This window comes from Oryctolagus cuniculus, chromosome 3 (genome assembly GCF_964237555.1).
Source record: "Oryctolagus cuniculus chromosome 3, mOryCun1.1, whole genome shotgun sequence".
Lineage (NCBI taxonomy): Eukaryota > Metazoa > Chordata > Mammalia > Lagomorpha > Leporidae > Oryctolagus > Oryctolagus cuniculus.
The window spans coordinates 30,440,214-30,464,878 of NC_091434.1; the positions used below are offsets into that span (position 1 = coordinate 30,440,214).

Consider the following 24,665-nt stretch of genomic DNA (forward strand, 5'->3'; position numbering starts at 1 on the left):
TGGATCAGAAGAGGAGCATCTGGAACATGAACCGGCACCCATATGGGATACCGGCACTGCAGGCTGGGGCTTTAACCCGCTGCACCACATCTGCCGGCCCCAAGTTAACTTTGAACTGCACCAATTTTTGAATAAATCCTTCATTTTTTTTTTTACTTTGAATCATTATAAATAGTTTTCTGGTGATAACAATAAAGTTTGTTTTATTTTTTAAAAAATAACTTTTAACAGACATACAAATTATACATATTTATCAGGTACTATGAAACATATTTCTTGGGTATTCAGTGCATGTTGTTTGTACTTGTCAGCCAGATTTTTATCTTCAAAGTCTCCATGTGTTAACCACCCATCCAAACTATTCTACTTACTGCAAGAAAGTAAAAAAGCAAATTTGTAACAGACAGCTTAAAAGATTCAAAAGGAGAGGCAGTGGAAAAAGAGAAATCATTCTTTCCAATTCACCCAGATCATAGGTACTGAATTTTTCTCTTGGAGATTTCAGATAAGTGAGTCACTAAATTTATGGCACTGCAATAATTTTCTAGGGCAAGCCAGTATCTCTATAATGCAACCAGTGTCCACACCTCCCAAAAAACTAGTTTGTTCTTTGTCAAAGCACCACTGCTGTTTTCTCCTGAACAAGTACAGCTTGACATTGACTATCATTGCAAACACAGATAGCTCCATACAGTAGGATGGCCAATTTTTTTCAGCTATTTTATGTATTTTTCACTTTAAAAAGTCATAAAGAACTTGAAGAAACTACACATATGCATATACACACAAAATGAAACACCACACTAATAAAAGTGAAAACAGATTACACTGAGTTATAACTTGTAAACAGAAAAAGTTAAATGCTGAGTTGAAATTTTTGGTCTACTTATTTGTATCCAACAATTAGTTTTATAGAGAAGGTTGAAACCATAGGAAGTCAATTAATCTAACAATGGGTATTACTTGATCATTGGGGATTATGGATACTAGGCAAGGAAGATACAGAAAAGCTAAGACCTGGATAGATTCTTTATGGGCCAGAGAAACTTTCAAATACAAGTAGACTCCTTTGAATAGTCAAATATAATGGGCCCAAGACCGTGAGCACATTAGGGCCAGAGCTTTAGAGTCCCAAATTGCTACAACTAAAAATTGTATGGTGTAAATATCAGAAAGACTGCTCTATAATCTCAGCTCCTTAAATGTGCTGGGAAGGAAAGAGGGTAGAATCACAGATGCAGGAGAGCCCAAGGAGCCCCAGCAGAGTGCTGCAGTAGAAACCAGGACACAAGAGTCACAGTAGAAACCACGCATATGAAAACTAGACACAGTCTGGATCTGCCTGGAGGATACAGGAGGCTGATATAATGCTGAGACAGAGTGATGACTAAGAGATGTTTCCCATATCTCTTAGGCCAAGCTTTGTCTTACATGCTAGGGAAGGGTATATATTAGGGCAGTATCTGATGATTGCAGTAATGGACAAAGCAAAGTTACAGAGGGAAATAATGTTATTAGTGGCTAGCATTGGACAAGCACTTGCATGTGCCAGGCACTGCTGTAGAACTTTCCATGTCTTACTTAACTCACTCATTATTTAGTCTCAAAACTTTGTGATTGCAATCACATTTTACAGACAAGGAAAGAGACTATGAGAGGCTAAATAATTTACCCAAGATTATAACTAACAGTGAGTGGAGCCATAATTTAAATACAAGACACTTGACTATATAACTCATGCTCTTAAGCACTGCACCATGAGGACTGGACACAAAAGATCATAGAATTGTGATATAAATGAAAATTTCTTTAAGATTTTTTTTATTTGACAGGTAGAGTTATAGACAGTGAGAGAGAGAAAGAGAAAGGTTGAAAATTTCTATGGATGTAAAATGAACATCACAAATAGGAATAGCTTGATGAAATTTGCTTGTCAGTAAGCCTTGTTCAATGGTTGTCAGATATTATCCTTCTTTATTCTAAGCAGTTTACATGTATTAAATCATGTAATCTTCCCAATGTTCCCACGAGAGGTCTGAGTATCATTTCTGCTTGATACGTGAGGAAACTTACATATGCAAAGGTTCAAGAACTTACTTAAAGCTACTCCATATTCTATGCTCCTGGTACCTTTACTGCTTCTCAGGTAGATGAATGGAACACTACATGAATAATACACATTTATGGGACTTCTGATATGCAGGCGCATTATTCAGGTTTAGCAATATTGAGCTCTACCCCTATGACTTATTATTGTGATTAGATGCCAATAAGACACAGGTTGGAGGAAACTTGTGATTCAAAGTCTTTCAACACCCCAAACTCCCACTAGCTTTATTACTAAAACACATTGGCCCACACCCTTAGCCAATTCCAACTATTTCTCAGTGGGCAGCCTGACCCCTTAGTTTGAGTTTCACTTACTGACTCATTTTGTATGAGACATATTTTGGTTGGCTTTAATCTAAATTGGTTTCCCTATATCCTTTGTTTCTAATTTTATTTCTAACTTTTAATAAAAGGTTCCAATCAACAGTAGATATAAATGAATCCATCTTATCATGTAATAGCAGTATAACTCTACAGTTTTTGAATTGTTAGTGAGAAGCAATTTCCCTCTAGACCTCTGTGTTGCTTTCCCTGGATAGTTTTCATTTTTCTTTATTCCAAACAGGGAAATGAAGACTTTGCTAACAGGTGGTTTCTCACTGGGGAGTCTCTTGTTCTGGGAGTCCAGCCAAGCCTTTTATAATGATTCTACTTTATTAAATGAAGTTCTTGGCATTTTAACAGCAGGAATTTCTGTAACATAGAAAATCTTATCTATTCATTTTTATTATTATCTTAATGCTTTGGACACAGTAATAATCAATACTAGTTACAGAGTACAACATGTTTTTAATTTAACAAACAGAAAAATTTCCATTCCCAACAAAATAAAGAAAAAGCACACCATGGAGATAACCTGTTTTCATAGAAGCAATTCATTTGAATGGTTGAAACAAGTCCTGGTATGCTGTGGTATATGACTTGTGGCTTGCTCTGGATCATCTGAACTCAAGAAGGAAAGGTGGAGGTAGCAAACAACAAACAAACAAACAAACAAACTCAGGTATCTATACAAGTTGGACACAATTTGGCTTCATCTCTCCTCCCATCTCCATTTTCCATGCCCAGAACACTTCTCAAACATCTTGCCATTTTCAAAGGACTTTAATGTGCTGCATTGTGTTCTGTCATCTGAACAATCTCATGAAATACACAGAATGTATATCCTCATCCCCTTTTAATGGATGAAGTATTTAATGCTTAATGAGTAAGTTACATGTTCAGATCATGTAACTCCTATGAGTTAGAGTTGAAACCTTCAAATTTTCACTACAGATTCAATACTCTTTCTACTATGCCACAGTAGCCTATTCAATCAAAAAAAAAATGAAACAAATAACTTCTGCAGGCCTCAGCAATTTGTTTGACTATATAAATCTTGTTTGTAAAAGCAAGCAATAGCATAGGTTGATGTTGGATATGTATGCATTTTCCAGGGGCTGGCTCACTGCTCTCTTGATGAGATGGGTCATTGGGTACGTCTCCAGACTAGGTAGTGGATAATTTGGGAAGATTTTGTAACACTCAATGAAATGACAGAAAAGATGAGCCAATATTCATGTTAAGCTCACCTGGGCAACGGTCATAACCAATCAACTCACGTTCCTCAGGACTCCGTCTCTTTAAGACTCAATTCCTCTATCTGTAAAACCAAGTAATAACTACTATTTCAAAACAGGTTGAAATTATTTAATGAAATAATGCTAGTGAAACATTTTTTACAAAGTGTAATTAAAAGTTAAATGTTATTAAGAGGATCACCTATTGATACGCTGGATATTAAAATGACCCATCAGATTTATTTGATTCTCTCTCTCTCTCTCTCTCTCTCTCTGTGTGTGTGTGTGTGTGTGTGTGTGTGCGTGTGCGTGTGTGTCTATGTGGAGTAGACTATCAGTTTTCTTTCTGTAAGCTTTTTCAATGCCAAAGACTAATTTCCTTAAGTAAAATAATGACTCTAGGATGAAGGGGATGAAGGTTGTTCTTTATCCCAACTCATAATTTTTGACACATAGGGAGCTTCGCAGTTCATAACATGTTAACATGAGGGAATTAAATTATTAAGTCAATAAAGCAAAGTTTTTTTTTTCTCTTAGTTTAATATGAAGAAAACACGTTGTTTCATAGGGCAACACACCTGGACTAAAGATGTGAACTGATAGCTCATGGCCTCTGGGAATTAACATTTATCACAGTGAATGGCACTGATTATAACATTTCCTCTTTGAGGGATCAAGAACAAGTGCAATTAACAGCAGTGCAGGGCTACTCCTCACTTGTCCCTGACTCTTCAATCTATTTTCCACATGACCTACATGATTTGTGTCAGTGGTCTTCCCAGGCTTTCCCTAACCGCAGGTACATACTCAGTTTGCAGCTTCTGTGTTTTGCCCATTCTTCCTGCAATCCAAGATAGATTCACTGGGGCCTGCATTGGTTTCAGAGCTAGATGTCTGAGGAGAGAAGTGACTGATTCTCCCTATACCACAAATGAGGTAACTCACCCTAAAACAGCTCCTTCATTTCCTAGGTCCAGTTTACCTATAAGTAAAATACAGGTTTACAGCACTCATTTCTCAAGGTGATCTCTGACATTCTTTAATACTCTGAGAAGAAAACGAGTGCCCTCAGTTTGAGACCATAATTCTTGATGTACTGGAAGTTCTTTTTTTTTTTTAAAGGTTTATTTATTTGAGCAGAGCTACAGAGATAGGGAGAGACAAAAAGAGAGAGAAAGAGAGGGAGAGGGATAGCAATAGGGAGAGAGAGAGGGAGTGTCAGGAGAGAGAGAGGGAGGGGGAGAGGAGGAGAGAGAGAGAAGAAGAGAGGGAGAGAGACAGAATCAATCTTCTATCTGCTGGTTCAAACCTCAAATAGCCACATCGGCCAGGGCTGGGTCAGGCTGAAGCCAGGAGCCAGGAGCTTCATCCAGGTCTCCCACATGGATGCAGTGGCCCAAACAACTAAGCCACTTTCCTCTGCTTTCCCAGCAGCATTAACAGGGAGCTGCACTGAAGATGGGGTAGCCAGGACTTGACCCTGCACCCATGTGGGATGTCGGCACTACAGGCAGCAGTTTTTTGTTTTGTTTTGTTTGTTTGTTTGTTTGTTGACAGGCAGAGTGGACAGTGAGAGAGACAGACAGAGAGAAAGGTCTTCCTTTGCCGTTGGTTCACCCTCCAATGGCCGCTGCGGCCGGCGCACCGCACTGATCCGATGGCAGGAGCCAGGTACTCATCCTGGTCTCCCATGGGGTGCAAGGCCCAAGGACTTGGGCCATCCTCCACTGCACTCCATGGCCACAGCAGAGAGCTGGCCCGGAAGAGGGGCAACCGGGACAGAATCCGGTGCCCCGACCGGGACTAGAACCTGGTGTGCCGGCGCCGCAAGGCGGAGGATTAGCCTAGTGAGCCGCGGCGCCGGCTCAGGCAGCCGTTTTAACCTGCTGCATCACAGCACCAGCTCCTGCACCGGAAGTTCTTATAAATCCTTTCAAATTCCTCAGAGTTGGACAATTTATCATTTAGCACCTTGGATGTGCCTTACCACATGATAGAATCTATTTAATGTGTTCCTCACAGGCTTGAAAGGTTGCTTCTGAAAAGATTTATGGTTGCTTTACCTTTGCTGGTAAGGAGCTGTCAGTAAAACTGGAGCAAACTTATAAGACCATTGTGAGAATTATGTGAAAGAGTACATGTAGTGCTGAACAACATGTCCAGCATTTAGAAAACCCAAACACTTGTTCACAGTGGTAGTAGTAGTATGCTCAAGGATGCTGTGGGTCAGTCAGGATTAGAGTCAGGCATACGATGAACACTAAGAATGAGGATTCAGTTACCTGGAATCATCACACTAAAGAATTTCATTCCCCAGGCCCAGGATTTCAGAATTTTCTCAACATCACTAGGAACTTTTATAAAAGACTTAAAGACCAGAATAATTCAGCTTTATGAATATTAGTGATATGAAACATCAGTTTTTATTGGTGGTCTATATTTTACGTGAGTAATATTAATAATTTTTACACAATGTCAGCAGCATTTGGGGACCATTATAAGGAACAGTTACTATGGAACAGTAGACTGCACATTTCTCTTTTGCTCTGGTTAACACAAGTTAACAAGTATAGACCTGCCTTGACATTACTGAGTGCAGAACAGCAAGCAATTTCAGAGGTAAGCCTTGTTAACCTACTGTATTTTAACGTGTCTTTAAGAACGTGATTGCTGATACAGACTAGATATCAGACACAATCTAGAATAGTTTCATAAAAGAAAAATATTATATAAATTGTCTAAATATTCCTTTGAATAAAAGTTACAAATCCATGGATACAATCATATCAAGAAACCAACAACATGCAGTTGATATCCTAAACTCAAATCCACATGAAGAATGAGGATTTAAGATGACAAATGAGTCCAATTGTTAAGATTATAGAAGAAAATTTTAATTTTACTATTTATCATCTATATAACCCTGAACAAATTACTTAACATTTGCTTCATCTGACTTCTTTATCAGTAAGTTAAGGTTAATAATGATAACTGTATTGTAAAATGTATGTATACTATGAGCTGAAATGTTACTCTCTCAAGACATACGTTGAAGTTCATGGTATCCTGTTACACCAGACTGAATAAGGCTAAGACAGAGTAAATGAGTGTACACATGCATGCACACACACACAGTGCAAAGTGCATGCTTACTCCTTAGTTTAGCATATAAATATCTGAAGTTATCACATTTACATATCACCTGCTATTATAAGTGTTATAGAATTTAAAGCAGATTATTGCATTTTTCTATACGTAGAATGTATTCAGATCTTCAGTACCCAGCAAATATATGAATGATTTTAAAAAATATTTATTTATTTCAAAAGCAGAGTTACAGAGGCAGAGGCAGAGAGAGAGAAGTCTTCCATCCGCTGGTTCACTCCCTACATGGTTGCAATGGCTGGAGCTGGGATGATCCGAAGCCAGGAGCCAGGAGCTTCTTCTTGGTCTCCCACACACGTGCAAGGGCCCAGAGACTTGGGCCATCTTCTGCTGCTTTCCCAGGCCATGTCAGAGAGCTGGATTGGAAGTGGAGCAGCTGGGATATGAACTGGCATCCATATGGAATGCTGGCACTGCAGGCGATGGCTTTACCCCACTATGCCACAGTGACAGCACCTGAATGATTTTTCTACTATAGCTTTGGATGAACACAATCCTTTACAAAGAAGAGTTTTTATATAAGAGTTCCTGTTTTCTGATTTTGGGACTGAGGTGTTTCATTCACTTGTAGACTAAACTAACTGCAATTAAAATTTGTCTTTTTATTCCAACAGAAGTGTGACTACCTAATTCCATTGCATAGCCTAATCATGTTCATATCAAGGTAGGCACTCACCTGAGAAATACTGCTTTTCATGACATGACAGCCCTTTGAGTAAAAATAGAACATGGGGAGATTTTGGTCAGAAAAATAATTTATTGATATGGAAAAACAATTCTAAAGAGCTTTATGTGTACAATTTTTTCCTCCATGATACTTTAAATGTAAGATGAGTAAATAAATATTCAGGATGCTTTAGGTTTTACCTTTTTCAAAACATATACAAACAGTAATTGTCATAGGTTATTTACATATAGTCCAAAGCCTCTTCCAGCCCATTTAAAGTGCTATGTTGCACTGCTATATTTTAAACTGTATACTGCATCCTTAAAATGTTTTGATATATTATCAGAATTTGATATTTTATTTCTCATGCAGAGAAAAAGCTTGCTTTGTAATGCATGAACTACAACTAATATGGGAATGAATTTGCCAAGAGAAATACTAAATTATTATTCTCACAGCTTTTTTTATTAATTTCTTAAACAAGCATAAAAGATGGATAATGGCTCCTGATGCATCATTAATGCAGAGAACTATTCAAAGGTTCAGATAGTTCACCCAAACTCTACAATTATACTGTCATTCTGTGAGGTAATAACAGAGCATTACACACAAAGACCGGAAGGCACACTTCTACTTTGAATCGTGTTTTTATATAAGCCACAAAATTCAATTTTTGGGTAGTCTACATTCAAAACACCAATGAGCAGGACAAAGCACAGTGGAACAATAGAACATTCTCAGGATCGGAATACAGAATGCATGAACACCACTAAATATTAAGGTTAAATATCTTTATTAATTCTCCAGTGAGGAGAAAAAATGAATAGACGTAAATTATTATTTATATAGGCATATTTTATTTAATTGTGTTTCACAGATACTGCATTTTTTCAAAATTGAAGGTTTGTGTGCCCCTATATTGAGCAAATTTGTATTGAGCACTATTTTTCGAACATGTGCTCACTTTGTGTCTCTCTGTAATATTTTGGTATTTCTCATAATGTTTCAAAATTTTTTATTAGTATTACATCTGTTATAGTGATCTGTGATCAATGATCTTTTATGCTACTATAATTATTGTTTAGCAACTCCATCAACTGTGCCCCTACTCCTTTAAGATGACAAATTTAAATGGTGTGTATGCATTCTGACTGCTCTACCCAACAGTTATTCACTTCTCTCCCCCATCTTGGCCTCCCTATTCCTTTAAGACACCATGATATTGAAATTAAGTCAGTTAGTAACCCTACAGTGGCCTCTAAATGTACAAGTGGAAGCTAGGGGTCTGGAAAGAAGATCAAACCAGCTACGACATTCCTTTAAGTAAAAGCCTAATCCAGAGCAAGGCGCTAATTCTCTGAAGGCTTAGAGAGATGAACACGCTGCAGTAGAATAGTCTGGGGTCAGAAGTGTTGGTTGATGAGGTTTAAGGAAGGAAGTACTCTCCAAAACATAAAAACACAAGGTGAAGTAGAACATGCTGAGGTAGAAGCTGCAGCAAGCTATCTACAGGTTCTAAGATAATTGATGTACACTGACAATAGAGCTTTTTAAACTGTCAGTTGCAACAGCATGGATAGAATTGGAGGTCATTATGTTAAGTGACATAGGTAGGCACAGAAAGACAGAAATTAGCTGATCTCAATCATATATGGGATGGAAAAAATTAATCTCATAGAACAATAGTGGGGCCGGCGCCGCGGCTCACTAGGCTAATCCTCCGCCTAGCGGCGCCGGCACATCGGGTTATAGTCCCGGTCCGGGCGCCGGATTCTGTCCCGGTTGCCCCTCTTCCAGGCCAGCTCTCTGCTGTGGCCAGGGAGTGCAGTGGAGGATGGCCCAAGTGCTTGGGCCCTGTACCCCATGGGAGACCAGGAGAAGTACCTGGCTCCTGCCATCGGATCAGCGTGATGCACCGGCCGCAGCGCGCTGGCCGCGGCGGCCATTGGAGGGTGAACCAACGGCAAAGGAAGACCTTTCTCTCTGTCTCTCTCACTGTCCACTCTGCCTGTCAAAAAATAAAATAAAATAAATAAATAAATAACAAATAAATAAAAATAAAAGAACAATAGTGGTTACCAAAGGCTGGGAAGAGTAGGAGGGAGGAAGTAATGGGAAAAGTTTATTTAACATTTCAATTAGGATTTTTTATACTCATTTTTTTTTTATTTGACAGGTAGGGTTATAAACAGAAAGACAGAAAGGTCTTCCTTCTGTTGGTTCACTCCCCAAATGGCTGCCACGGCCGGCACTGTGCCGATCTGAAGCCAGGAGCCAGGTGCCTCTTCCTGGTTTCCCACACAGGTGCAGGGGCCCAAGCACCTGGGCCATCCTCCACTGCCCTCCCGGGCCACAGCAGAGAGCTGGACTGGAAGAGGAGCAACCTGGACTAGAACCTGGCGACCATATGGGATGCCAGTGCTGCAGGCAGAAGATTAGCCAAGTGAGCCATGGCGCTGGCCCTCTAGATTTTTTCAATATATACAAAATAGATTTCTATCAGATGGAAATGCCATCTACGATTTTCCTAACTAGAGTGGAGAAGTCAGTGTCTGGCTTCAATCTTCAAAGAACAGGGTGATTCTGTTTTTAGGGGCTAATGCAGCAGTTGATCCTAAGTTGAAGCCCCTGCTTATTTACCATTCAGAAAACCCTCGGGCCCTCAGAAATTAGATCAGTTCTATATCTATGCTTTCTAAATGGAACAACAAAGCCTGCATGCTTGACAATACATCTGTTTACAACATGGTTTAATGAATATGTTAAGCCCACTGTTGAGATCCAATATTCAAATGAAAAAGGTTCCTTTCAAAATATTACTGCTCATTGACAGTGTACTTAATCACCTAAGAGCTCTGATGGAGATGTACCATGAGATTAATGTTGTTTTCACATCTGCTAACACACCATCCATTCTGTAGCCCATGGACCAAGAAGTAATTTTGACTTTCAAGTTTTATTATCTAAGAAATGCATGTCATAACACTATAGCTGCTACAGACGGTGATTCCTCTGTTGAATCTGGGCAAAGTAAAACTGAAACCTTCTGAGAAGGATTTGCTATTCTACTTGCTATTAAGAGCATGTATGATTCATGGGAGTAGGTAAAAATATTAACATTAATGAGTTTGTAAGAAGTTGATTGCATTCCTCACGGATGACTTTGAGGGTTTCAAGTCTTCAGAGAAGGAAATAACTGCAGTTGTGGTGGAAATAGCAAGAGAATTAGAAGTGGAGCTTGAAGATGTGACTGAATTGCTACAACCTCAAGATAAACCTTTAATAGATAAGGAGTTGCTTCTTACAGATGAGTAAAAAAAGTGGTTTATTGAGATGGAATCTACAACTGGAAAAGATGCTGTGAACATTGTTGAGGGTACAACAAGGGATTTAGAATATCACATAAAATTCGTTGATAAAGCAGTAGCAGGGTTTGAGAGAATTGACTCTGGAAAGTCAGACATGCCAAGGAGCTAGTTGAAAGTGGGTATTATCACCTTGAAGAAGCTGGTGAAACCAAATAGCTCCTAGAAATAGGCCTTTAGTATTTGCATATAGGTCAACCCTCCTCCTATTCTGTCTACTTCTAGAGATCACTGGTCCATCCCTGAAGGAGAAAAACACCCAGACTGCCACTTTATAACCTTTCTCGCACCTAATCCCCAAGAAATGATCAGGTTTACTCTCAAGGCTAGACCTGCAAACAGACCTAAAGTGCTCATTTAGTTTTTTAAATACACCCATATCAGTTCAGTGTTGGCTGAAATTCCATTAAGTATCAATATAATTTATCTATATAAATTATAGAGGGCATTTTGAAAAGGTGAATGCTAGACTGAGGTCTGTCTTTCTAAAATTAATTGATTCTAAAATACTGTGTGTTCAGAAACAAGGGTAATTGCTGAGTGATACCAGCTTCTTTATGAGAGCAGAGAGGATCAGGTTGCAAGAGAAATCTGGTACCTAGTGATAAAGTTCATATTGAGACCCTGAAAATGGAGTTTTAGAATGAAAAAAAAAATGCTGCAGGCAGCACTATTTTCAGCATCCTACAGCTGTACCTACAGTTACTAGGCAGCATATTTGCTGAAGGTTTGTATTAAACACTGCAACATTGTTTAATATGTGTATCTATGTGGGTCCAATTAGGAAAGTGGTCTTGATGAAGGGATCCTTTCAAGCGCTATGGGTTAGATTAAGGAAGCCAAAGGAGATGTCACAGCAAAGAAGATGTTATCAGTTCTGCACATCCGAAGCAACAGAGGGGAACAATATAATGAGACTCCATGAAAAATAGAAACATGGTATAGAGATTGCTTTATATAACTGAGATATAAAAGTATGGTGGGTTATGGAGCAGCATGAAAGTGAGCAAAAAGTGACACTAATAGCTGATTTTGCTCTTCTCTCATGGGCTTTGTTTCCCAATGAGTGAATCTAACTGGAAGCCAGAAGGAACAGGATCCTGGGTCAGGCAGAACCACAGGGACACATTCATACACTTCATCAAGGTAGAGAAAATTGGAGGATCAATGGGGATGAAAAGAAAATGAAGAACCTTTTATAAAATTTTTTCCCTAACATGGCCAAACTTTATATTAAGGAAGCTTTATTATCAAAGGGTACTTTATGGCAGTATCAATGAATAAGTAATTCAACTATTTAGATTCATATTACATAGATTTGGATTATATTATTCAGATTACCAGCCCAGTGTCTTATGTGCTCAGATGAGAAAATAAAAGATAAAACTCAAACATCCTAATTGCTTTAGGAAAATAAATCACAAAAATAAATTCTTTCATAATACAACTTAGAAATTCTAGTAATTACACCTGACAATTATAAAGTAATTTATAGTTTATAATTATTTTGCACATAATCTATATTGCATATTTTAATAAGCTACAATTGAGGTGATTTCATTTTAAATTCTGATTTTTTAATTTATTGAATCAAAAAATAAGCATAGGGACTGATGTTGTGGCACAGCAGGTTAAGCTGTCTGCTGAGATGCCAGTATTCTATATCAGAGTGCTGCTTCAAGTCCCAGCTGCTCTGCTTCTAGTCTAGCTTTGCTGATGTGCCTGGGAAAGCAGCTGAAGCACTTCATCTCCAGCCCCCCATGATGGAGAACGAGATGGAGCTCCTGGTTCCTCTTTTCAGCCTGGCCCAGACTTGGCTGTTGCAGTCATCCTGGGAGTATACCAGTGAATAGAAGATCTCTGTCTTCCTCCCTCTGTCACACTGTCTTTCAAATAAATGAATCTTCAAAAATGTAAAAAAAAAAAAAAAACAAAAAAAAAAACCTAAAATGATGATAACCAGACTTTACAATGATTTATAGTCCTTAATCAAATAGTATCTTAAAAAATTACTTATTTGAGAGGCAGAGATAGACAACGTCAGAGAGACAGAAAGAGAGAGATAGAGAACTCCCATATCTGGTTCCCTCACTAAAGGCTTGCAACAACACATGGGTTTCAAAGCCAAGAGCCAGGATCTCAATCTACATCTCAAATATGGGTAGCAATAACCCAACTACTTTAGCCATCACTGCCTCTTCCCAGTGTCTGCATCAGCAGGAAGCTAGACTCAAGAATTGGAGACTGGAACTGCATCCAGGTACTCTGATGTGAGATGTGGGTGAACTAACTGGCAGCTTAACCCTTTAGGGCAAACACCTACTCTCAGATAGTATTTCTGAACATTAGCTGTTAACAAGATACTCTTTGATGATGTATGATGTAATGAAGAATGTGCAATATTTTCATTACAGTCATTCTGAGGAGCACATAAATGCATATAAAAGCCAATAATGGAATGTTTTAGATAATACCAAGTGGAGTCTGTATTAAGGCTGGAAGTAGATGTTAGAAAGTCTATTAATAATTCTTCTAAGGAGACAAACTGAAATATTACTTATACATAATATATGCAATAGGCTTTGGAATTATTGCTTGGTCTATATGTCAAAAACCACTTGTTACCAAGACCAAGCAGCAAGCGGATAGTTGTTAACAAATAAATTAAAAGAAACTTCCATTTGTTCATTGCTTTAGGCTGATTACAATGAGTGATGGTTTATATGTGGCCAGGTCAGTGGATATAGCACACGTTATTAGTAAAACAGCCTTGAAAACAACTTCCTTCAACACATATTCATTTATTACATTTTAAAAGTTCTGCAGTTCTGAATTCTATTAAATGTAATAAACATATAAAGAGTGAAAAGAGAGTTAAACAAGAAATAAGCATTTTAAATACCTTGCAATAATATGTGGGCTTACACTTAAAAAGGAAACAGCAGTTCTTCTTGACTACAGAGTATAAACCATATTATAACCTAAATCAACAACAACAAAAAACTGACATACCTGGTCGAGTCAGTAACTGCACTTCTAATCCAGATTCCTGGTAATACGCATGGGAGGTAATAGATGCTGGCCCTTGGGTTACAGCATTTGGGTTCCTCCCACCCATTTAGGAGACCCAGATGGAACTGCTGGCTCCTGTCTTCAGCCTAGCCCTGTCTTGACTATTGCAGGCATTTGGAGAGTGAATCAGTAGATGGAAGATCTCTTTCTTCCTCTATCTATCTTTGTGTGTGTGTTTATCCCTGTCACTCTCCCTTTCAAAGAAATAAATCTTTTAAATAAATTAATTCTGGTTTTGCAAAGATGCAAAAGGAATGGTAACCAGTTTTGGAGTCAGTAGGAAGGGAAAACTACAGTAATGTTCTTTTTGTGTGTGTGGGATCCTAGGTACAGCTACATACCTCCTAAACTCCAGTGATTTCACAGGAGCAGTTTTACATTTTATAGATAATGTCCAAACTGTGACAAAAAGACCTCTTTATTTGGATCATCTTTAAGGCCCAATGTCTCAGTGAAATACCCTGGAGTAATGTTGATGTAGGAAAGTAGATTTGCTTCTCTGGGTTGCATGTTAAACGGTGGGTGAGCAGCATATGATGTTATACTTGAAGGCAGTGCCTACTTAACTGTAGTGACCATCAATGTGCAGAGTGGAGCTTGAGAATTTACATTTCTAACAAGTTTTCAGTTGATGTTAAAACTGTTAGACCAGGGACCACACTCTAGGAACCACTGTTTTAAGAGCATAATTATAACTTATGAATCAACCATTTATAGTAAGGCTATTCCCTCTGTGTGATCTAGATGTAACTGACTCTGTGACATCAGGGCATCCTCTGAGTGAACAGGGCAAAAAGGTACTTAAGTCTCTCATTTGGAAGTGCTGAAAGTAGAGGTCTCTCAAACTTCAAAGGATAAGGAAATAACCTGACACTAAGTGGTACTTGGGAGTTAGCAAAATCCTTAAGGATAGTCTGGAGAAGTACATGATGATCCTCTCCAACAGCAAGTAAGACTGCCTTTTGTGACTCTCTGAACTAAATGGTGGTGTTTCTTTCTCTGGCTGCTTGAATTATTAATAAGAATTTCTCCATATGAAGGAGAAAGTTGTTACTAAGAAGCTAGCAAAGGGGATTTCTGGAGCTAGGGGCATGTAACACACTAAACTTTAACTCTAGTAAAGTCCCAAAGATAGAATTCTGAGCCCAAAGAGATCAACATGATCTATTACAGCCATTTTAAAAGGATATGATTAGGCTGGCGCTGCGGCTCACTAGGCTAATCCTCTGCCTTGCGGCGCCAGCACACCGGGTTCTAGTCCCGGTTGGGGCACCGGATTCTGCCCCGGTTGCCCCTCTTCCAGGCCAGCTCTCTGTTGTGGCCCGGGAAGGCAGTGGAGGATGGCCCAAGTCCTTGGGCCCTGCACCCCATGGGAGACCAAGATAAGCACCTGGCTCCTGCCATTGGATCAGCGTGGTGCGCCGGCGCAGTGCACTGGCCGCAGCGGCCATTGGAGGGTGAACCAATGGCAAAGGAAGACCTTTCTCTGTCTCTCTCTCTCTCACTGTCCACGCTGCCTGTCAAAAAATTAAAAAAAATAAATAAATAAAATAAAAGGATATGATTAGCAAAACCTCAGTAATTCAAGGTAAGATTGCCTCTGTAGTTCTATGAAAATAGCTTCTTTTCTACAAACTTTTTTTGTGTACCAAAGAAATTTAATGATCAATTCAATGAGAAGTCACTTAGAGCTGAACACAAGGGATGTGTTGGTCCATGTACTATAGAAGATAACAATCTCATGTCCATGTGGAACTCATACCTGAGAGAAGCATCACTTACTCTTAATGTTTTAGTGCTTTCCCTGAGTTACTGACCAAGACTTTAACTCCAGAAACAGGGAGCAAGAATTGGATTGTGATGAGCTGAAGCTTTGCCAGAAGAAAATTGTTGGCCTCAGAGGTCCTAGGTAGTCTTAATCTACAGTACCCAAGTAGATAGTATCTGTTAAAATATCTGCTATTGAAGTAACACCGTTAAATCTTTGCCAACGTTTTGCAAAACAAATATAGTTCTTTGATTATGAACTTGGATGGGCCAATTACATTTCAGTAGAGGGCCAGAACTTGCCCTCTTTAAACAGAGCAGCAAGAGGGTATAAGGTGGCAGGCTGCTTGACTCTACCTATTATTATTTCACAGTAAAAATAAACAAACAAACCCATCTTTCATCATGTGAGAAAATGAAGATGTGCTTATTCAAAATTGGATGGAGAGGCCAGACAGCTAGAAACTTCTGTCCTTTCTAATCATTTAAATAGTGTAAGTTTAGATGTTTTTACTGTTACCATAAAAATTTATCCTTTGAGTATTCATGTCCCAGTAAGTCTATTTTGAATGTCTACATCAAAGCCTTTCCAGCACTGGAGTTTTAAATTTGTTTCATTTTTATTCATTAAATATTCAACATGTCCAAAATAACAATATAGTGGGGCTACTTTTTTTTTTTTTTGAAACTGAGATTGGTGGTGCTGGGAAGAGAAAAGTAGATATATACAAACTATCTTTGGGATCTTTCTTCTTCAATAAAAAGTAAAAAATATATAACACAACAGTAAAGCTAAGGAAAAACTAAGATTCAAGGCAGATCCTTGGACACAATTTCAGTCGAATTTGACTAAGAGCATATACATCAATCTAAAGAAACCAGCTATTTATAGGCCAGGATCACATTCAGCAATGTACTAAAGCTTCCTTTTTCTTTTTTTAACAAATTTGAGATTTTATTAGCCAATGACTAGAAATATTTTTTTTTTTTTTGACAGGCAGAGTGGACAGTGAGAGAGACAGACAGAGAGAAAGGTCTTCCTTTGCCGTTGATTCACCCTCCAATGGCCGCAGCGGCCGGCGCGCTGCAGCCGGCGCACCGCGCTGATCCGATGGCAGGAGCCAGGAGCCAGGTGCTTTTCCTGGTCTCCCATGGGGTGCAGGGCCCAAGCACCTGGGCCATCCTCCACTGCACTCCCTGGCCACAGCAGAGGGCTGGCCTGGAAGAGGGGCAACCGGGACGGAATCCGGCGCCCCGACCGGGACTAGAACCCGGTGTGCCGGCGCCGCTAGGCGGAGGATTAGCCTAGTGAGCCACGGCGCCGGCCCTAGAAATATTTTATATAAAATATGAACCATATGAAACTGAAAGTTTCTTAAGTAATTTTACTTTTTTAAAAAAACACTTCAGGAGTGACACTAAATTAAATAATTTTAAATAATTACCCCAAGTGGGAACATTTTCTAATTGTTGTTTGGTGTCTTGCAGGTAAATCTCACAATAGAACTCTGATTTTTTACAGCATTCTATAGTGCACACTAAGCACAGGGACTTAAATTTTGAGTGTCAAAAATATCTTTATTTTTCATTCAGGTGATGGTATATTTAATAGTCCTTAGACATAAAAAAAGAATTGCTATATTTCCTTGTTGAATTTAAACCCACATATTATTAAAACATGCTACTTAATACCTCAATGCAAATTTTCATTAGGTGTAATTTTCTTGGAAGTTGTGGGTGGTTCAATGGTTTGTCAAAGCTTCTGACTGTTATTCTTGAGTTTGGGTATGTTGCTAGAGCATGATTTTCTTAATATTTAATAAGCCATGATACTTAAAATGTTATATAAAAATGACATCTTACTCTCTTAATTGAGACTATCTATGTGTTCTACAAGACCTTGTGTTCTGAGTGAGTTTTGCTTTTCCACAGGTATAAGGTTATCAACTATTCTCTTGCCTTCACTCAAATCACTCAAATTTTTGGCTATTTGGTTTAACTGTGTTACAACTTCTCTGCTAAAAATCTGTGCAACATAGCTTTAGGGTTTTAAGAAAATTCAAACACTAAAATCACTCTCTGTCAGTCAATTCTGAACAACAGATGATGTAGTTTCTATATTCATGTGAATTTCACTTTCATCACTGTTGAGTAGAGAATCATATTGTACATCTCATGGAGTCAGTTTAAAAAGGTAAGATAAGCTTAAGCTCCTCTTAATAAGAGGTGTCATTTTGGGGCCTGCACTGTGGCTCACTTAGTTAATCCTCCACCTGTGGCGCTGGCATCCCATATGGGCACCGGGTTCTAGTCCCGGCTGCTCCTCTTCCAGTCCAGCTCTCTGCTGTGGCCCGGGAAGGCAGTGGAGGATGGTCCAAATGCTTGGGCACCTGCACCCATGTCGGAGACCAGGAAGAAGTACCTGACTCCTGGCTTCAGATCAGCTTAGCTCTGGCTGTGGCGGCCATTTTGGGGGTGAACCAACAGAAGAAAGACCTTTCACTCTCTCTCTCTCTCTCTCTTTCTGTCTAACTCTGTCAAATAAAAAAAAATAGGTGTCATTTTAAGTGGAACTAATTTGGTACTGTCTTATTAGGTATCACAATCCAAATATTCTCATGTATTCTAACCCCAATAAGAGTGATCCAGAAATATTATAATTCCAAGGGTTTTTAAAACAAATAGTTCTTAGGAAATTTATTGATTACAGAATCAGGCGAAACAATGTCTTAGTAAAACACAAAGAATGAAGCATGCTTTTGTCAGGAATATTGGCAACTCAGCATCATCACAGCACCTTGTCCTAAGAATTTTTAAGCATGACAATGAAGTGTCTCTTGTTCAAAGTGTGGAGTTTTATGGTTTTTAATTTGAAAAGTATTGTATTTTCAAAGCTGCTTCTTTCCTAATATTTTATTTATCCAGAAGCCAAGTATCCCTCACAATCCTAAAAGAATATGTGAATGAATAGCAAACTAAGCTTCAATGATCTCTCAATTTGAAAAATATTCAATACAATTAAATTCCAGATTAAGTAAATAGCTGACATACCCCTATAGTCATTAGTGTAATGAGATCTGATATATTTCAATGTTCATTCCCCCAACAAACTATTTTAAATTAATTTTAAAAAAATCTGCAACCAGAAATTTACTTCAGATCTTCATTCAAACTACCAGCACAATTTAAGTACTGATTTTAATCCAACAGCTATTTCTGCCCATAAGTAATAATGACTGGCTGGATCTAATTGGAATGTATGTTCACATTTGACCTGACAGCTTCGTGTTGTCATACAAGACTTTTAATTAAAAGATACTAATTGGTATTACAAATGTGTTCAACTATCTAGGCATAAATTATTAATTTTTATTGAAACTGAGTAATATAATTAATCCTTGAGAAGAGACAAGAAATATTGAATGAGATAGATATGAATTTCAAATTTTTGTCACTAAGGACTTAAATTTGGAGGTTCTCCTATGCTGCACTGACTTGACACAAACGCCCTAAACTTCTGATCACTTTGCTAATGTCAATGGCTAATCTATTTGCAAAGCATCTATTACCACTATAATAAGTTTATCTAAGCAAAATAATGTAGATTTCAAATATAACAGCATCCTTGTTAATTTCATGAAATGCTAATATCACTATCACTCAAGTAAAACATTTAATTAACCTACAAAGAAAATTCTTCTAATGATTCATTCTCAGTATTTGAATAATATATTTTTAAAACTAATTTTGCTTGGGAGTTTTCTGAGTGCAAAAAATCAGAGTGATACCCAGTGTATAGCCCTATAACATGATCCTTCGGTAGGTGGGAGTTTAAGCTCACCTCTCTCCTATATTCTTAATTTCTAATAGCATTGTAAAAAATTTTAGAAAGTGTTGAGTCTCCACTTTTTATGAAAATTGATGGAATATTTACTGAACTCAAATGCTGTGCATAACACTATGCTACCATTTCACATAAACTATACAACACAGTTGATTCCTACAAGAATTCTTTGCAAATTGTATTATTCTCAAAGAAGTAAAGAAGCTAAGCCTAACAGACTGCTGTTCACCCACTTTTAGGTGTCGATAATGGAACAACTGCTCTATGGGAATGAATGTTGAAAGGACTAGGAGCATAAGTAAAGAAAAATTAGGAAAATGTTATACTTACTTGGGTTAGTTCACAAGCTAGAAGCACAATGCAGTGGACAACCATTTACTCAAAGAACTCACTGGCAAAAGCTGAACAGAATCAAGAACCAGTACTGGTGTTCCGTTTCATAAGTAATTAGTACATATCACTTAGTGTCCAGAATATGCTAGGCACTGTACTAGAAACAATTTAGGGTTGGACACTGAGGCACAGGGAGTTAAGCCACTGTTTGGGATGCCCACACCCCGTCAGAGCGCCTGGTTCAAGTCTCAGCTACTCCACTTCTGATCTAGTTTCCTGATAATGTACCTCCTGCAAGACAGCAGGTACTTGAGTAACTGCCACCTACATGGGAAATCTGGATGGATTCCTACAAGAACCCTTTGAAAAAAATATTATTCTCAAGGAAGAAGAAAAAAAGCTACAGTTAACAGACTTTTGTTTACCCAGAGTTAGGTGTCAATAATGGAACAGCTGCTCTGTAGGAATGCATGGTGAAGGGACTGGGAACATAGACAAAGAAGAATTATGAAAATATATGTTAGACTCACTGAAGCCCAGCCCCAGATGTTGTGAATATTTGGGGAGTGAATCAGTGGATTGAAGATCTATCTCTCCTTCTCTCTGACTCTCTATCTATTGCTCTGCTATTAACGTAAATAAAAATAAGAAGTAAAGATTTCTTTAAAAAAGAAACTGAACTCACAAAAATTAATATGATAATTCCTTCTTGCAAGAAGTACAACTATCCAGTGGGATAAAAATATAAAAGTTGAGGTGTTTCTGAAAGATAAAAAAGCAATTAGCTAAGGGAAATGTAAAATGGGAAGACTAGAGCAAGGAATGTGTGAAGACTACAGTAGGTTGGTATTTCTAAAGCCAAAAATATAGGTAGGGAGTGGCTGAAAATAAGATTGAAGAGATAGTATGCTTCCAGATTTGCATGCTATATTTAATATGCTATATTAATAAGGTAGTGAAGAACAGATTTTAAATAGAAGAGTGCTCTTGTTAAATATGCAGTTTGGAAAGATCATTCTGGCTCATATACAGACTGAATTTAATTGGGAAAGATTGGAAGCAAAGAAATCAAATACTGCATTTCAGATGAAAGGTAAAGGACAAATTCAGTGAGAGTAGAGACGAAAAGGAGAAAATTTTGAATGAAATATATTTAGGAGCCTAGGATGACTTCTGGTTTTTGACTTGAAATGATTCTATCACCTAAAATGTTGAAATAAACTTCATGGTGAACATGCTGAGTTTCAGGTATAACCAAAGGAAGCCACTCAGCTGGGAGCTGAGTATAAGAATAACTCAGGGAAGAGGCCCAAGCTAGAGATACAGATGAGGAAGTAGGAAAACCACAGATGGTTGTTAAAACTTTGACATTGTGAAAGGTCAACCCGTAAAGTCTATGTAGAAAGGAGAGTCAAGGGCCCTAACAAAACACTGGAAGTAGAGAGTGGAAGGATAATGCCAAAAGTTAAATGAATAATTAAACATTTATTTGTGAATCAAATACAGAATTATTTCAGTCATTAACTGCAATCTCATCTTTAGCCTCTTGGACAATATAGAAATTGTTCACTAGCCCACATAAATTTTTTGGTCAGACAAAAGGCAAAATAATTGACCGTTTCATAGTGATAATTATATGGACACTATAGTCCAAAAATCTTCTAGGTTAAAGTTCTTTCATTCCCTCAACTTAATTATTTGCATAAAACAATTACAAATCAATGTATTTACAGGTGTTTTTCTTCATTGACATTTTATTTCTTTATTACAGAATCAATGATGTCTAATCAACATTTAATACTAGAATTAATATGAACAGTCAAAGGAACATACAGCTTTGTGACCTAATATGTGGTCCTGACTAGAACATTTAGCCCTTTCTGAAAAGCCTTGGATTTGAACGCTTTCATGGGTTTTGTTGTATGTTTTCTTGAGCAAGCCCATGTGTAATCATCCTATTTGTTACCATGTGGCACTTCATTATACTAAGAGATCTCTCTTTTGGTTCATAAAGTCAGAGGCATTGAAATCCAATTCATGCCAGTACCATAGTTCAATCTACAGTCGTGCCATGGTACTGGTGCACTGACTTCCTAAGTTCCACACACAGTTATTGTGTGATCTAAATTTAGGCATAGCAGAATTGAAGATCTGTTCTTCAATTAATTCAACTTCCTAGCATCCTAGACAATCCATGGGTTGCGTTCACATAGTTCCTTGTAAAGTACTTCCCTCCCAGCCTTTCACTTCATCATTTGTGACTTTTGCATAATAGGAAATCTCCCCAAACCCTTTTCTTACTCTGATTGCATGGGACATTGTCTAAAAGGAAAGTTTCTCACCATTTGCCTTTGATAATTTACATTTTAATTCTATTTCCTAAACAGCTGGTCTCCACTTTGAAAAGCAGTACAATAAATCCTTTGGACAAACCTCCTTCTTCACTTCTTTCTAAAGCATCATGTCCTCAGAAAGACTAACACTTTAAGTGGAAAGCATTCTTAGAGAATTTAGATGGACATTCAAACATCATCTGCATTTAGCAAGAATTTAAAGGATTTATATGAAATGTTGTACCCACAATAATTCTGATGGTTCATTTTTAAGATTTACTGTACAAAGAATAAAGCATGATGTTGGATACATTAGTAAATAAAGGCATTATATGGCATTTCTATTGCAAAATATTTTTTCAACAAAATGTTTATTTTTTTAAAAATTCACACTAGCTAAAGGAAGGGTAAATATAATATATAAAGTTGATCTCTCTTTTCCCAAGCATGACCTCAGTCTCATCTTTCCAATGGCTCTGGTTATTTGTGTTATTATTTGTATCATCATTCTAAGATATATCCCCAAATGGTCATCTTAACATAAAACCATGTTATGGCTTAGCTCTTACTGAAGGGTGTTACATATATGTTTCCTGTAAGTACTTTTAAGCTGGTAAATTCATGACAAAAGTGTTTGCTTATTGCCTGTTTAATTATCCAAAAGTATATGCAGCAGCTCTGCTCCTCAATTCATTCTTCCTGGAGGGTAAGGCCTCAGTTTTGTCCTTTTTCTTCCTTTTTCTTTTCTCTGAACCTCTAACATTTTTCATTCCAGCAGGAAGCACATTATTGCTTCTTGATAAATACTTGCAGAACATCATGTAGGTGTTTACAATCGATAGACTTAATCCTCTGAAAAGCACCTCATCCTTCTAACCTTCACCTATAACACTCAGCTCTCTGTCCTAAAAGACTTAGGGCTCCTAACTTCAGATCTGCTCAGCTCCGGCCCTTGAGGCCATCTGGGGAGTGAACCAGCAGATGGAGGACTTTCTCTCTCTCTGTCTCTGCCTCTCTCTGTAACTCTACCTCTCAAGTAAATAAAAAATTTTTTTTAAAAGACAGAAATAAACACAACATTGATTACTTCAAATCTTACCCAAAAGAAGTCATCATTTCCTTTTTTGTATATGATTAAACAAGTTTTGCTAAACATTTTGAGATCCTAAATAAGTTTCTCTAAAACCATTCATTTATTAAAAAAAAAAACACGCACAATATTCTTGGCAGTAGGGATATTGTGGTGAATAAGTGAGAATGAAATATTCTCGTATATATTCTACCAACAAGTAAATAGAAGTATGTAGTGACTACAGTGTCATGTCCCCTACTTTTAAAATGAAATGACTGGGGCTGGCACTGTGGTGCATTATGTTAATTCTCTGCCTGTGGTGTCAGCATCCCAAATGGACACCAGTTCTAGTCCTGGCTGCCCCCTCTTCGGATCCAGTTCTCTGCTATAGCCTGGGAAAGCAGTGGAAGATGGCTTAAGCACCTGGACTCCTGCACCCACATGGGGGACCCAGAAGAAGCTCCTGGCTTCTGGCTTTGGATCAGCCCAGCTCCAGCAGTTGCAGCCACTGGGGACTGAACCAGCAAATGAAAGACCTTTCTCTCTCTCTCTCTCTCTCTCTCTCACTGTCTGTAACTTTACCTCCCAAATAAATAAATAAAATTTTAAAAATAAATAAAAATAAAATGCAATTACTGAATTGTTAAAAATATTTAGAGTGAACTATTCTATGAAAATGCACACATCTATACATAATTGAAAATTATATATTTAAACACAACATAATAGATTTATATATAGTTTATAATTTATCATGCTAAGAAAATTGTTGTGCAACCTATGACAAACTATTAAACAAATAAGGGTATGGAATGTTATTTTCATAGACATTCTTTTCCAAATATACCCAGTGCACTACTTATGTCTATCCGTATTGTATATTCCAGGGCCAATTGTTGGGATAGCTTAGCATTGACTTAAAAATTCTTGACCTGCTCATTTTATGTTCAGAAGGTTGGTGTTCCTTGTTTTCCAATGGTTCACAAATGCCTGATATGATCCAGAGGTGATTCATATCTCTTACATATAGTTAATATGTCATCACCCTCTCTCTTTCTTTCTCCCTCTCTCCTTCCCTCCCTCACTTCATGAAAAATAGTAAATCTTTCTCTTAAAATATAGGTCTAATTTGACGTCCATATTCTTACATGTGAATCAAAAACAAGTCAAAATTTAAAAACGTGGCAGATTTTTTGGAAACTCTCCTCATTTTAAAGACACTGCAACAAGGGCCAAGGAGGATATAGTTTGGTTTGGACTTCGAGTTTTTCTTAATACTTCTTTTATGAGTCTATGCAAACACAAGTGTCCCTTCGTAAGTCATACACACATTACACACACACACACACACACACACAATTAGGCAGCATGTTCAAAGG

At 37.8% G+C, this 24,665-nt stretch overlaps 1 protein-coding gene and 1 pseudogene across 32 annotated transcripts in view; one reads left to right on the forward strand and one right to left on the reverse strand.

The window, feature by feature from the left end:
* Window positions 1–24,665, reverse strand: part of MAP2 (microtubule associated protein 2) — a 308,431-nt gene that overhangs the window by 267,015 nt on the left and 16,751 nt on the right. The gene's annotated exons all lie outside the window — the stretch shown is intronic.
* LOC108176939 (tigger transposable element-derived protein 1-like) overlaps window positions 9,908–24,665 on the forward strand; it is a 31,287-nt pseudogene continuing 16,529 nt past the window's right edge.